We start from the raw sequence: 13,809 nt of genomic DNA, 5'->3' as shown, positions 1-13,809 counted from the left end.
GAGAGCCTGTGCCCTGGATGGTGACTTTCACAGGTGCTGCTCAGCACCTCCTCTCCCCACTCCCTTTTCCTCTGGTCAGAAAAGCTGGAAGAGGCTTGGTTAGGTATTTCTCTTTTTCACATGGAGTTTAGAACAGGCTGGAGTGGACCATGACCTTTCCCCAGGGCTGCTTAGCTTCTGGTAAAATACCAGTCAGTTAGGTTCTGGTGAAACAGTCCTCTTGGAGGGTAGGCTTTTTAAAAGGAGAGAAGAATGCCCTGGGAGTATTTCAAAATCGTTACCTTTCCACCTTTCTCTGCTGGAGATATGGGGGGATTTTTCCTATGATCTTCACCCTGAGTACATCCTGGGGTTTTGGGAGACAAAACTTAGGAAAATGTGCCTCCCTACACACAATGTTCAGCCTTTAGGGTTTTGTTTTTTGTTTTTTATTTTTCCTTGCAAGTTAGTTCACACCCAGTCTCCAGCAATTAGTCAATACATACTTTTACCTGATGCTGGTTTCACTGTAGGTTTCACTCCAGGTAAATGGATTCTCTGTGTCTGTCTGTGTCTCCAGTGTTCAGGGTTGTGGTTTATCCTATGATCTAAATTATCTGGTGGATCTAAAAAGAGTTGTTAATTTTCAGTTTTTCAACTTTTCTTAAATTGTGAGAATGAATAGAAGTTGTGACTTGTAACCTCCTTATACTTTGTACTGACTCTTCTAGTGTTTTTAACACTTTTTTAAAAATTGAAATCTTTTATCCATCTGGAATTTCAGTATAAACTGTGATGTATAAATATAGATTTATTTTTTTCCAACTGGCCTCCTATTTGTCCTAAAGCATTTATTGAATGATCCACTTTTGCACTTACAAAATGACAGTTCTGTGATCTCGCAAATTTTCACAAGTCCACAGAGCTATATCTAGACATTTTATTCTATGGCATAGATCTATGTATCCATGCACCAGTACTATGTCATTTTAATTATTGTAGCTTCATAATATGTTTAAACATCTGGCAAGGTTAGTCTTGGTCATCATTTTTATTCTTTACATATTTTCTGCCTATTCTATCTTATTTATTTTTTCCATAAGAACTTTGCCTAGTTAGAAACAAATTTCAGTGATATTTTTATTGGATTCCAAATAATGTTAGAGTTTAACTTACTGAGGGAATTAATATCTTTGTAATATTGAGTTTTCTGGTTGAGTATGTAGGCAGTCTTTCCAGTTGTTCAGGTCTTTAAAAAATTATCTTTGGCAGAATTTTACAATTGTACAGTTTTTTTCATAGATTTTCCATACTTTTTGTGCAATTATTGATTTTCTTTATATTTTAATGGACTTTTTTCTTCAATTTAGCTCCTCCAAGTAATTCTTGCTTTTTATAAATAAAGTTATAGAATTCTGTATATTGATTGTGTATGAAGTCACAATATTGAATTATGTTATTGTTTGTAATATTTTTTCAGAAGATATCCTCATTTTAAGGTATATAATGAATTAATAAGTAAAATATTATTTGTATATTATGTATAACTAATTATAATATTTTCACTTTTCCAATTTTTATACTTTGAATTTCTTACTAGTACTTCTCATTGCATTAGCGGGCACTTCAAAACAAATCTAAATAATGATGATGAAAGTGGACATCCTGGCCTTATGATTTAATTTATGATAAGTACTTCTAAATAAGAAAGAAGCACTTCTGGTTCCAAGATGGCCGAATAGGAAAAACTCCAGTCTACAGCTCCCAGCATGAACGATGCAGAAGGTGGGTGATTTCTGCATTTCTAACTGAGCTTTGAAGAGAGCAATGGTTCTCCCAACATGGAGTTTGAGATGTGAGAATGGACAGACTGCCTCCTCAAGTGGGTCCCTGACCCCCAAGTAGCCTAAATGAGAGACACCTCCCAGCAGAGGCCTGCTGACACCTTGTACAGCTGGGTGCCCCTCTGAGACAAAGCTTCCAGAGGAAGGATCAGGCAGCAACACTTGCTGTTCTGCAATATTTGCTGTTGTGCAATATTTGCTGTTCTGCAGCCTCCCCTGGTGATACCAAGGCAAACAGGGTCTGGAGTGGACCTCCAGCAAATTCCAACAGACCTGCAGCAGACAGTCCTGACTGTTAGAAGAAAAACTAACAAACAGAAAGGAATAGCATCAACATCAACAAAAAAGGACATCCACACCAAAATCCCATCTGTAGGTCACCATCATCAAAGACCAAAGGTAGATAAAACCACAAAGATGGGGAGAAACCAGAACAGAAAAGCTGAAAATTCTAAAAACCAGAGTGCCTCTTCTCCTCCAGAGGATTGCAGCTCCTCACCAGCAATGGAACAAAGCTGGATGGAGAATGACTTTGATGAGCTGACAGAAGTAGGCTTCAGAAGATTGGTAATAACAAACTTCTCCAAGCTAAAGGAGGATGTTTGAACCCATTACAAGGAAGCTAAAAACCTTGAAAAGATTAGAAGAATGGCTAACTAGAATAAACAGCATAGACAAGATGTTAAATGACCTGATGAAACTAAAAACCATGGCAAGAGAACTACGTGACACATGCACAAGCTTCAATAGCCGATTCAATCAAGTGGAAAAAAGGGTATCAGTGATTGAAGAGCAAATGAATGAAATGAAGTGAGAAGAGAGATTCAGAGAAAAAAGAGTAAAAAGAAACAAACAAAGCCTCCAAGAAATATGGGACTATGTGAAAAGACCAAATCCACATCTGATTGGTGTACTTGAAAGTGACAGGGAGAATGGAACCAAGTTGGAAAACACTCTTCAGGATATTATCCAGGAGAACTTCCCCAACCTAGCAAGGCAGGCCAACATTCAAATTCAGGAAGTACAGAGAACACCATAAAGATATTCCTTGAGAAGAGCAACCCCAAGACACATAATTATCAGATTCACCAAGGTTGAAATGAAGGAAAAAATGTTAATGGCAGCCAGAGAGAAAGGTCAGGTTACCCACAAAGGGAAACCCATCAGACTAACAGTGAATCTCTTGGCAGAAACTCTATAAGCTAGAAGAGAGTGGGGGCCAATATTCAACATTCTTAAAGAAAAGAATTTTCAACACAGAATTTCATCTCCAAATAAGCTTCATAAGTGAAGGAGAAATAAAATCCTTTACAGACAAGCAAATGCTGAGAGATTTTGTCACCACCAGGCCCACCTTACAAGAGCTCCTGAAGGAAGCACTAAACACGGAAAGAAACAACCGGTACCAGTCACTGCAAAAGCATGCCAAATTGTAAAGCCCATCGATGGTAGGAAGACACTGCATCAACTAATGAGGAAAATAACCAGTGACATCATAACGACAGAATCAAATTCACACATAACAATATTAACCTTAAATGTAAATGGGCTAAATGCCCTAGTAAAAAGACACAGACTGGCAAATTGGATAAAGAGTCAAGACCATCAGTGTGCTGTATTCAGGAGATCCATCTCATGTGCAGAGACATACATAGGCTCAAAATAAAGGGATGGAGGAAGCAAATGGAAAACAAAAACAAAGCAGAGGTTGCAATCCTAGCCTCTGATAAAACAGACTCTAAACCAACAAAGATTAAAATTGATCCCTTTACCATTATGTAATGGCCTTCTTTGTCTCAATTAAATGAGAAGAGTTAACTATCCTAAACATATATGCACCCAATATAAATTCATAAAGCAAGTACTTAGAGATGTACAAAGAGACTTAGATCCCCACACAATAATAACAGGAGGCTTTAACACCCCACTGTCAACATTAGACAGATCAACGAGACAGAAAGTTAACAAAGATATCCAGGACTTGAACTCAGCTCTGCACCAAGCAGACCTAATAGACATCTACAGAACTCTCCACCCCAAATCAACAGAATATACATTCTTCTCAGCACCACATCACACTTATTCCAAAATTGACCACATAGTTGGAAGTAAAGCACTCCTCAGCAAATGTAAGAGAAATCATAACAAACTGTCTCTCAGAACTCAGTGCACTCAAACTAGAACTCAGAATTAAGAAACTCGCTCAAAACTGCACAACTACATGGAAACTGAAAAACCTGCTCCTGAATGACAACTGGATAAATAATGAAATGAAGGCAGAAATGAAGATGTTCTTTGAAACCAATGAGAACAAAGACACAACATACCAGAATTTCTGGGTCACATTGAAAGCAGTGTGTAGAGGGAAATTTATAGCACTAAATGCCCACAATGGAAAGCGGAAAGATCTAAAATCGACACCCTAACATCACAATTAAAAAAACTAGAGAAGCAGGAGCAAACACATTCTAAAGCTAGCAGAAGGCAAGAAATAACTAAGATCAGAGCAGAACTGAAGGAGATAGAGACACAAAAAATCCTTCAAAAAAATCAATGAATTCAGGAGCTGGTTTTTTGAAAAGATCAACAAAATAGACCGCTAGCAGACTAATAAAGAAGAAAAGAGAGAAGAATCAAATAGATGCAATAAAAAAAGATAAAGGGGATATCACCACTGATCCCACAGAAATACAAACCACCATCAGAGAATACTATAAACACCTCTAAGCAAATAAACTAGAAAATCTAGAAGAAATGGATAAATTCCTGGACACATACACCCTCCCAAGACTAAACCAGGAAGAAGTTGAATCCCTGAATAGACCAATAACAGGTTCTGAAATTGAGACAATAATTAACAGCCTACCAACCAAAGGAAGTCCAAGACCAGATGGATCCACAACCGAATTCTACCAGAGGTACAAAGAGGAGCTGGTATTCCTTCTGAAACTATTCCAATCAATAGAAAAAGAGATAATCCTCCCTAACTCATTTTATGAGGTCAGCATCATTCTGATACCAAAGCCTGGCAGAGACACAACAAAAAGAAGAGAATTTTAGACCAATATCCCTGATGAACATCGATGCGAAAATCCTCAATAAAATACTGGCAAACCGAATCCAGCAGCACATCCAACACGATCAAGTTGGCTTCATCCCTGGGATGCAAGGCTGGTTCAACATTCACAAATCAATAAACGTAATCCATCATATAAACAAAACCAAAGACAAAAACCACATGATTATCTCAATAGATGCAGAAAAGGCCTTTGACAAAATTCTACAGCCCTCCATGCTAAAAACTCTCAATAAACTAGATATTGATGGGACATATCTCAAAAGAATAAGAGCTACTTATGACAGACCCACAGTCAATATCATACTGAATGGGCAAAACTGGAAGCATTCCCTTTGAAAACTGGCCCAAGACAGGGATGCCCTCTCTCACTGCTCCTATTCAACATAGTGTTGGAAGTTCTGGCCAGGGCAATCAAGCAGGAGAAAGAAATAAAGAGTATTCAATTAGGAAAAGAGGAAGTCAAATTGTCCCTGTTTGCAGATGACATGATTGTATATTTAGAAAACCCCATCATCTCAGCTCAAAATCTCCTTAAGCTGATAAGCAATTTCAGCAAAGTCTCAGGATACAAAATTAATGTGCAAAAATCACAAGCATTCCTATATACCAATAACAGACAAAGAGCCAAATCTTGAGTGAACTCCCATTCACAATTACTTCAAAGGAATAAAATACCTAGGAATCTAACTTACAAATGATATGAATGGCCTCTTCAAGGAAAACTACAAACCACTGCTCAGTGAAATAAAAGAGGACACAAACAAATGGAAGAACATTCTATGCTCATGGATAGGAAGAATCAATACTGTGAAAATGGCCATACTGCCCAAGGTAATTTATAGATGCAATGCCATTCCCATCAAGCTACCAATGACTTTCTTCAGTGAAATGGAAAAAACTACTTTAAAGTTCATATGGAACCAAAAAAGAGCCTGCATTGCCAAGATAATCCTAAGCAAAATGAACAAAGCTGGAGGCATCATGCTACCTGACTTCAAACGACACTACAAGGCTACAGTAACCAAAACAGCATGGTACTGGCACCAAAACAGAGATGTAGACCAATGAAACAGAACAGAGCCCTCAGAAATAATACCACGTATCTACAACCATCTGATATTTGGCAAACCTGACAAAAACAAGAAATCGGGAAAGGGTTTACTACTTAATAAATGATGCTGGGAAAACTAGCTAGCCATATGTAGAAAGCTGAAACTGGATCCCTTCCTTACATCTCGTACAAAAATTAATTCAAGATGGATTAAAGACTTAAATGTCAGACCTAACACCATGAAAACCCTAGAAGAAAACCTAGGCAATACCATTCGGGACATAGGCATGGGCAAGGACTTCATGACTAAAACACCAACAGCAATAGCAACAAAAGCCAAAATTGACAAATGGGATCTAATTAAACTAAAGAGCTTCTGCACAGCAAAAGAAACTACCATCAGAGTGAACAGGCAACATATAGAATGGGAGAAAATTTTTGCAATGTACCCATCTGACAAAGGGCTAATATCCAGAATCTACAAAGAACTTAAACACATTTACAAGAAAAAATCAAACAACCCCATCAAAAAGTGGGTGAAGGATATGTACAGACACTTCTCAAAAGAAGACATTTATGCAGCCAACACACACGTGAAAAAATGCTCATCATCACTGGCCATCAGAGAAATGCAAATCAAAATCACAGTGAGATATCATCTCACACCAGTTAGAATGGCAATCATTAAAAAGTCAGGAAACAACAGGTGCTGGAGAGGATGTGGAAAAATAGGAAAACTTTTACACTGTTGGTGGGACTGTAAACTAGTTCAACCATTGTGGAAGACAGTGTGGTGATTCCTCAAGGATCTAGATCTAGAAATACCATTTGACCCAGCAATCCCATTACTGGGTACATACCCAAAGGATTATAAATCATGCTACTATAAAGACACATGCACACATATGTTTATTGTGGCACTATTCACAATAGCAAAGATTTGGAACCAACCCCAATGTCCATCAATGATAGAGTGGATTAAGAAAATGTGGCACATATATACCATGGAACACTATGCAGCCACAAAAAAGGATGAGTTCATGTTCTTTGCAGGGACATGGATGAAGCTGGAAACCATCATTCTGAGCAAACTATCACAAGGACAGAAAACCAAACACCGCATGTTCTCACTCACAGGTGGGAATTGAACAGTGGAAACACTTGGACACAGGGTGGGGAACATCACACGTGGGCCTGTCATCGGGTGGGGGCTGGGGGAGGGATAGCATTAGGAGAAATACCTAATGTAAATGATGAGTTAATGGGTGCAGCACACCAACATGGCACATGTATACATATGTAACAAACCTGCACATTGTGCACATGTACCCTAGAACTTAAAGTATAACAAAATATTTTAAAAATAAATAAAAAATTTAAAAAGTACTCTACACACAAAAAAAAATAAGAAAGAAATTGTTGTCTTGACATTGAAATAGGTGTATTTTATTTTACTAATGTAGCATATATATAGTCGCATTTTTAAGTGGTTTTTATCATGAATGGATTTTGAATTTTAATGAATGTCTTAGCATCCATGAAAATAAGCACAAGGTTTTTCAACTTAGCTTTATTAGCCTCATGACATTATTAATAATTTCCAAGCATTGAGGCACTTATATTTCCAGAAGAAAACATATTGGTAATGGTGAATTACTATTTTAATTTGTGGCAAATTTCTATTTAGTAATATTTTATTCATTAATTTTGAATCAATATTTATAACTGGCATTTATTTGTTATTTTCTTTTGTGCCATCTTTGTTTAATTTAATTACTATGGTGATTTCATAAAATGATTTAGAGGCTTCCCTTCTCTTTCTAAGTTCTAGAAGAGAACTATTTAGTAGTGTTGGGATTGTTATTCTATAAAGGTTTGATAGAATTCTCTTGTGAAAACATAAAACCTAGTGATTTCTGGAGATTCAGCTGGTAACTTTTTCTGTTTCTTTTCTGGAAATTAGTCTCTTTATATTTATCAAGACAGTTTCAGTTACTTACATATTCCTAAGAAATTATCTATTTTATCTAGGTTTTCAAACACAAGTGCAGAGAAGACATAAGCTTCTAGACAAATAAAGTAACTGCCACTGAACCTATCTCTCCCCACACATACGCAGAAATACAAGGACACACGAAACAACAACAACAAACTAACAAAATATATGAAATCACTGTTTTCCAGACACTGGACATCAGGTAACCAACGACAGTGATTCCTAAGAGACAAGAAGCAAAGTGAGCTGAACAGTTACCCAAGCTTGCAGCCTCAGTAGAGTTTTCATGCTGGGGTACAGGGAAGAACAACCTATGTGGAGCTCAATGAACTCCTAAGTCGAAGAGGTGGAGCTAGGAGTCTTGGGTGGTTAGAGTTCACAGAACAGAGTACTGGAGAGGATAAATGCATAGAGAGAGAAACTTGGAGTTCCATAGAGGGTTTCCCTCCAGTGTTCAGCTGAGTACTAGTCAGTATATATATATGTGAAGAAACTACCTGAGGCTGGGGAAAAAACCACCAGAGAGGGTAAAGGGAGCAGTGCTAGAAGCACATGCCTGTCCAGGAAAAGTGCCTGTTCCTATCAGCTAGACTAGAACATAGTACTTTTATGAAGAATAAAACAGACAGAAAAGAATTTTCTTTAATGAACAGATCATCAGTGAACTGTAGGCAATTTTAAGCAGCCTAATAAATGGAATCCTTGAAAGAGAGAGAACAGAAGAAAAAAAATTAATAAGATAGCAAAAATTTACAAAATATGAAAAAAACCAGAAATTCACAGATTCAAGAATCTCATTGAACCGTAATCACAAAAAAAACCATGAAACACTAAGACATATTATTATCAAATTGCTCAAAATAAGTGATAAAGAAAAAATATTAAAAATCCACCAGAGGAAAAAAAGAAACATTAGGCACAGAAGAACTAAGATAAGAATGACAGCACAGTGCTTGTCAGAAATAATGCCAGCAACAAGTCAATATAGAATCTTAAAAGAACTGAAAAAGAAAAACTATTAACCTAATATGTATGTTTCATTAAAGTATCTTTTAAAAACTAAGGCAAAGTGAAGACATTGCAGACATACAAAAACTGAAAGAATTCACCCACAGAAGACCTGCAAGAAATGCTCAATAAAGGTTGTCCTTCAAGCAGATATAACATGATACCACAGGAAAATATGCATCTATACAAACCAATGAAGAGTGCCAGAATTGGTAACTGTATGGGTAAAGATACAAGGTTTTGTTCTTATTATTTAAATATATTTAAAAGATAATTGACTGTTTAAACAAATAATAACAATGTTCTGTGGTGCCTTTAGTGTATGTAAAAGTAAAATATATGACAATAATAGAACAAAGTTGGGGAGAAGAAAAATATAAAAGTATTATTTTTAGGTTCTCATATGATATGGAAGTGGTATAATAGCACCTAAAAGATGTATATAAAAATTATAGCAACCACTAGAATAACAAAACAAAACAAAAGCCAACAAGGGAGATAAAATGAACATTTACCAAATAATTATGGTTAAGGAATTATAATAGTCAAAATTAATATATTAATTCAAAAGATAGTTTAAAAAATAAGAGAAAAGAAAAAAAGAACAAAGGGGGCAAACAGAAAACAAATACCAAGATGATCATGTTCATATCAACAACCATATTAATAATCACATTAAATGTAAATGGTCTAAATACTTCAAATAAAAAGGCAGAGATTGTCTTGCAAAAGCAAGGCCCAACTATATGCTGGCCATAGAAAATACATAATTAGAAAATACATGTTAACACTAATCAAATAAAGCTGGAGCTACTATATTAATATCAGACAAATTAGATTTTAAACAAAGGAAATAAGTAGAAATAAAGAGGTTTCATGACAAAAAGATTAAATTAACAAGAGGAAATAACAATTTGAAATATCAACAAAAAACAAAATAATTGAAGCAAAAACTGATATAACTGCAAGGAAAAACATATAATTGTATAGTAATAGAGAATTTAGTAAGCCTCTCTCAATAATTGATAAACAGGTGAACAAAAACTCAGTAAGGAATAGGTATTTAAATACCATTAACTAATTTGACTTAGTTGATATTTACAGAACACTCCACCCAATAATAACATAGTGTACATTATTTTCAAGTGCACACATAATATTTACCAAGATAGCTCAAATTTGGTGCCATTAAACCAGCCTCAAAAAGTGTACAATATTCCAAGTCATGCAAAGTTTGTGTTCTACTCACAATGAAATTACACTAAAAATTGGTAACAGAAAAATCTCTAGAAAATCCCTCAAACATGGAAAGTAAACAACACATTTCTAAATAAGCCATTAGTCAAAGAAGAAATTAGAAGGGAAATTAGACACTGTTTTAAAGTGGATGAAAATTAAAACATAACAATTAAAAATTTATTAGATTATCACTAAAGCGTTTGAGAGGAATTTAGAGCACAAAGCATTGATATTAGAAAATGAAGCTCTCAAATGTAAGACCTCAGCTTCCACCTTAACAGTGGGGAAAAAAAAAGATCAAGTTAAACACAAAGTAAGTAGAAGAAAGGAAGTAAAAAAGGTCAGAGTGGAAGCTAATAAAATAGCAGAAAGACAATAGAAGAAAATCAATAAAACCAAAAACTGTTTCTTTAAGATTAATAAAATTGATAGACATTTAGCAAGATTGATCAGAAAGTAAATCATAAACCACCAAAATCAGAAAAGCAAAGTGACATCAGAATCAAAAGATAATGGTAGGAAAATAAGATAATGTTATGAATGGTTCTATGTTAATTTGACAACATAAATGAAATGTACAAAGCCTTTGAAAAACCACAAACTTCCAATGCTTACTGAAGAAGAAATTGATGATCTGAATGACTATAAAGAAATTGAATTTGTAATTAAAAATCTTATCACACACACAATCTCTATTCCCAGGTAGCTTCACTAGTATATTCTACCAAACATTTAAGAGAGGATGAATTCTGATTCTACAAAAAATCTTCCAGAAAATTAAAAAGGAGGATATCCTTTCCAACACTTTCTGAGGCCAGCATTACTCAGACCCCAAATCCTGACAAATTTATTAGACAAAAAAAGTGGAGACTAATATCTCTCATGAACATAAATGCAAAAAATTCTAAACAAAATTTTTGCATTCTAGCTGACAATATATCAAAAACAGAAGATATTGTGACCAAGTGGTGTTTGTCACAAGCATGTAAGGTTGGCTTAACATTCAGAATTTAACCACTATTCATCCTATTAAGAAACTAAAAAAGAAAAAAAATTCTATCATCTCCTTAATAGACACAAACATGTATTTGATAATATTCAGTATATACTTGACATAAAAGCTCTTATCAAACAAAGACCAGAAGGGCATCTACCAAAAACCCACAGATGACATCATACTCAGTGGTAAATGACAAAATGCTTTCCTCTTGAAGATTAGAAATAACACATTTCTATTCAACCTGGAGGAGGTTCTCACCAGTACAATCGGGCAAAAGAAGGAAATTAAAGCCATTCATATTGGAAAGGAAAAAGTAGAACCTTTTATTTGCATATGACATGATCATCTTCGGAGAAATGCAATGGAATCTTCAAAGAAAGCTAATAGAACTAACAGGTGAGGTTAGCAAGTTTCCAGTATATAGGATTAATATACAGAAATCAATTGTATGTCTATGTACTCACAACAAACTATTAGAAATTGAAAATTAAATAACATTTACTTTAGCATACAAATGAGATACCTAGGAATTAGTCTGCTTCAAAGGAAGTAAAACACTTGTGTACTGAAAACTATAAAATGGTGCTGATGACAAGTAAAGATCTAAATGGAAGAAAAAATATACTATGCTCATAAGTTGAAAGACTCAGTATTGTTAAGATGTCAGTTCTCCACAAATTGATCCATAGGATCAATGCAATCCAAATAGAAATTCCAGTAGGCTTTTTAAAAAATTTGATAACTGAATCTAGAATTTACAAAATTCATACAGAAATTCAAAGTGCCTACAATAGTCAAAACAAATTTAAAAAATTAAAACAAGTTTGGAAAATGAATATTACCTTATTACTGGACCTGTAAAAAGCCTACAGTAATCAAGATAGTGTCGTTGTGGTGAAAATATAAGCAAAAAAATTAATGGAGTGTAGTAGAAAGTCCAGAAATAAAGCCACAATACATGAACAACTGATTTTCGACCAAGTTTCAAAGGCAACCTGATGGAGAAATAATAGCTTTTTCATTAAATGATACTGCAACAATTGTGCATCCGTAGGTAAAATGATGACTCCATGCTGTGTGATTCAAACTATAGGACCTTCTGGAAAAGGTGAAACTAGGGAGACAGTAAAAAGGCAATTGTTGCTAGGAACTGGGGGAAGGGAAGGAGGGATAAGTAGATGGAGCACAGAGGATTTTTAGGACAGTGAAACTACCCTGTATGATACTGTAATGGTAGATTCATGCCATTGTACATTTGTCCAAACCCAAGGGCTATGCAGCGCCAAGAGTGAACCCTAATGTCCACTATGGCCTTGGGTGAATAGTGATGTTTGCATGTTCATCACCTCTAACAAAAGGAGCACTCTGGAGTGGGATGTGGATAGTGGGGGAGGCTGTGCATATGGTGGGGGGAGGGAGTATATGAGAACTCTTTGTGCCTTCCTCTCAATTTTGCTGTGAACCTAAAACTGCTCTAAAAAGTAAAGCCTATTAATAAAAAGAAATTTAAAAGATGCTTAGAAATAAAAAGTACTCCTATACCTGTTACCCCTGGTCTCCATCTTCCTCTGGTGGAAACAGAGAGGCGGCTTGGTCTGGTGAGGGGTCTGTAGCCTCTGTAGAAACTAGGAGCTGCATCTGAGATATTTGCCTCCTCAACTGCTACCCTCCTCGCACTGTGGAGTGAGTGAGGAGAGGCTGCTCCTTTTCCTGTGGGCATACAGCTCTGTGAGGGTTCTCAGGCCTTTTTGTTTTTTTCTTCAGCAGGATTTCTACACTTGATGTTTATTTTACAACAGTGTCTTGTTTTTCAGGTTGCCGTGAACAGAAGCAAAATAGTAGGTATAAAAAATGTCTTTAGATCTTCAGAAGAAAGCCACCCTATAAACCCAAGGCATTATTACCAGCAATAAAATGATTCAGGACATTCATCTCCTATTTGTCCACTTTCCTAAGCAAAAAAAAAAAAAAAAAACCTTTTTCTTTCTTTTGCTGACTTCTCTACACCTCTTTCCTCCCACCTCCTCCAGAAAAACAAATATCTGGTTTCAATTATTTATGGGACATAGAGTTATTTTTGTTCCCATGGAGTCTCAGAGATTTCTCACATTTTAAACAATTTTGTAGCTTCCCAGGTAGAAATAAAGGAGGTCTGGGACCTGTTGCCTCACTTTCTCCTTTTCTCAAGATTCAAGACACCACATAGTACTCTGACTTCTGTAATTACTCCATTGGGCTCTCAATCCAATCAGAATGCTTTCCAAGGAAAGAGAACTAGATTTTTCTAATCTAATCTTAGCTATTTTAAAACAACTTTTAACCTGTCTGGCTATGGAATAATTCCTAGTATTTCAGGGTTTATTATGGGTGATAAATCACTGTAGCCTTGGAAACTGTGGTCATGGAGTTGGGGGAGTTGGGGGTCTGGGACTGACACTGTTTTTGGCTGCTACATGTGTGGGAGCTTCGAGATTCCACCTGGCCACCTGCCCAGGGGACACATTCTGGGCTCACCTGGTCTAGGTGGTCTCTGAATTCCCCAGAGCTTAGGTCTCAGGCAAATGCCCCTGGACTCAGCACCCTTGGACTCTGGCAGAGACCCTGGGCTCTTTT

The 13,809-nt window shown here is 36.0% G+C and overlaps 1 long non-coding RNA gene across 1 annotated transcript in view; it reads right to left on the bottom strand.

Moving 5' to 3' along the window:
* Positions 1 to 12,918, bottom strand: part of LOC117098373 — a 34,507-nt gene extending 21,589 nt beyond the window's left edge. The window contains exon 1 of the long non-coding RNA XR_004443388.1: positions 12,739 to 12,918. This is a non-coding gene — a long non-coding RNA (uncharacterized LOC117098373). The remainder of the gene's footprint in view (positions 1 to 12,738) is intronic.
* Between the last annotated feature and the right edge of the window lie 891 nt (positions 12,919 to 13,809).

This window comes from Trachypithecus francoisi, unplaced genomic scaffold (assembly GCF_009764315.1).
Source record: "Trachypithecus francoisi isolate TF-2019V2 unplaced genomic scaffold, Tfra_2.0 Lachesis_group16, whole genome shotgun sequence".
NCBI lineage: Eukaryota > Metazoa > Chordata > Mammalia > Primates > Cercopithecidae > Trachypithecus > Trachypithecus francoisi.
Note: the sequence above shows the minus strand (reverse complement) of the source record. Positions and strands in the feature narration are given on the sequence as shown.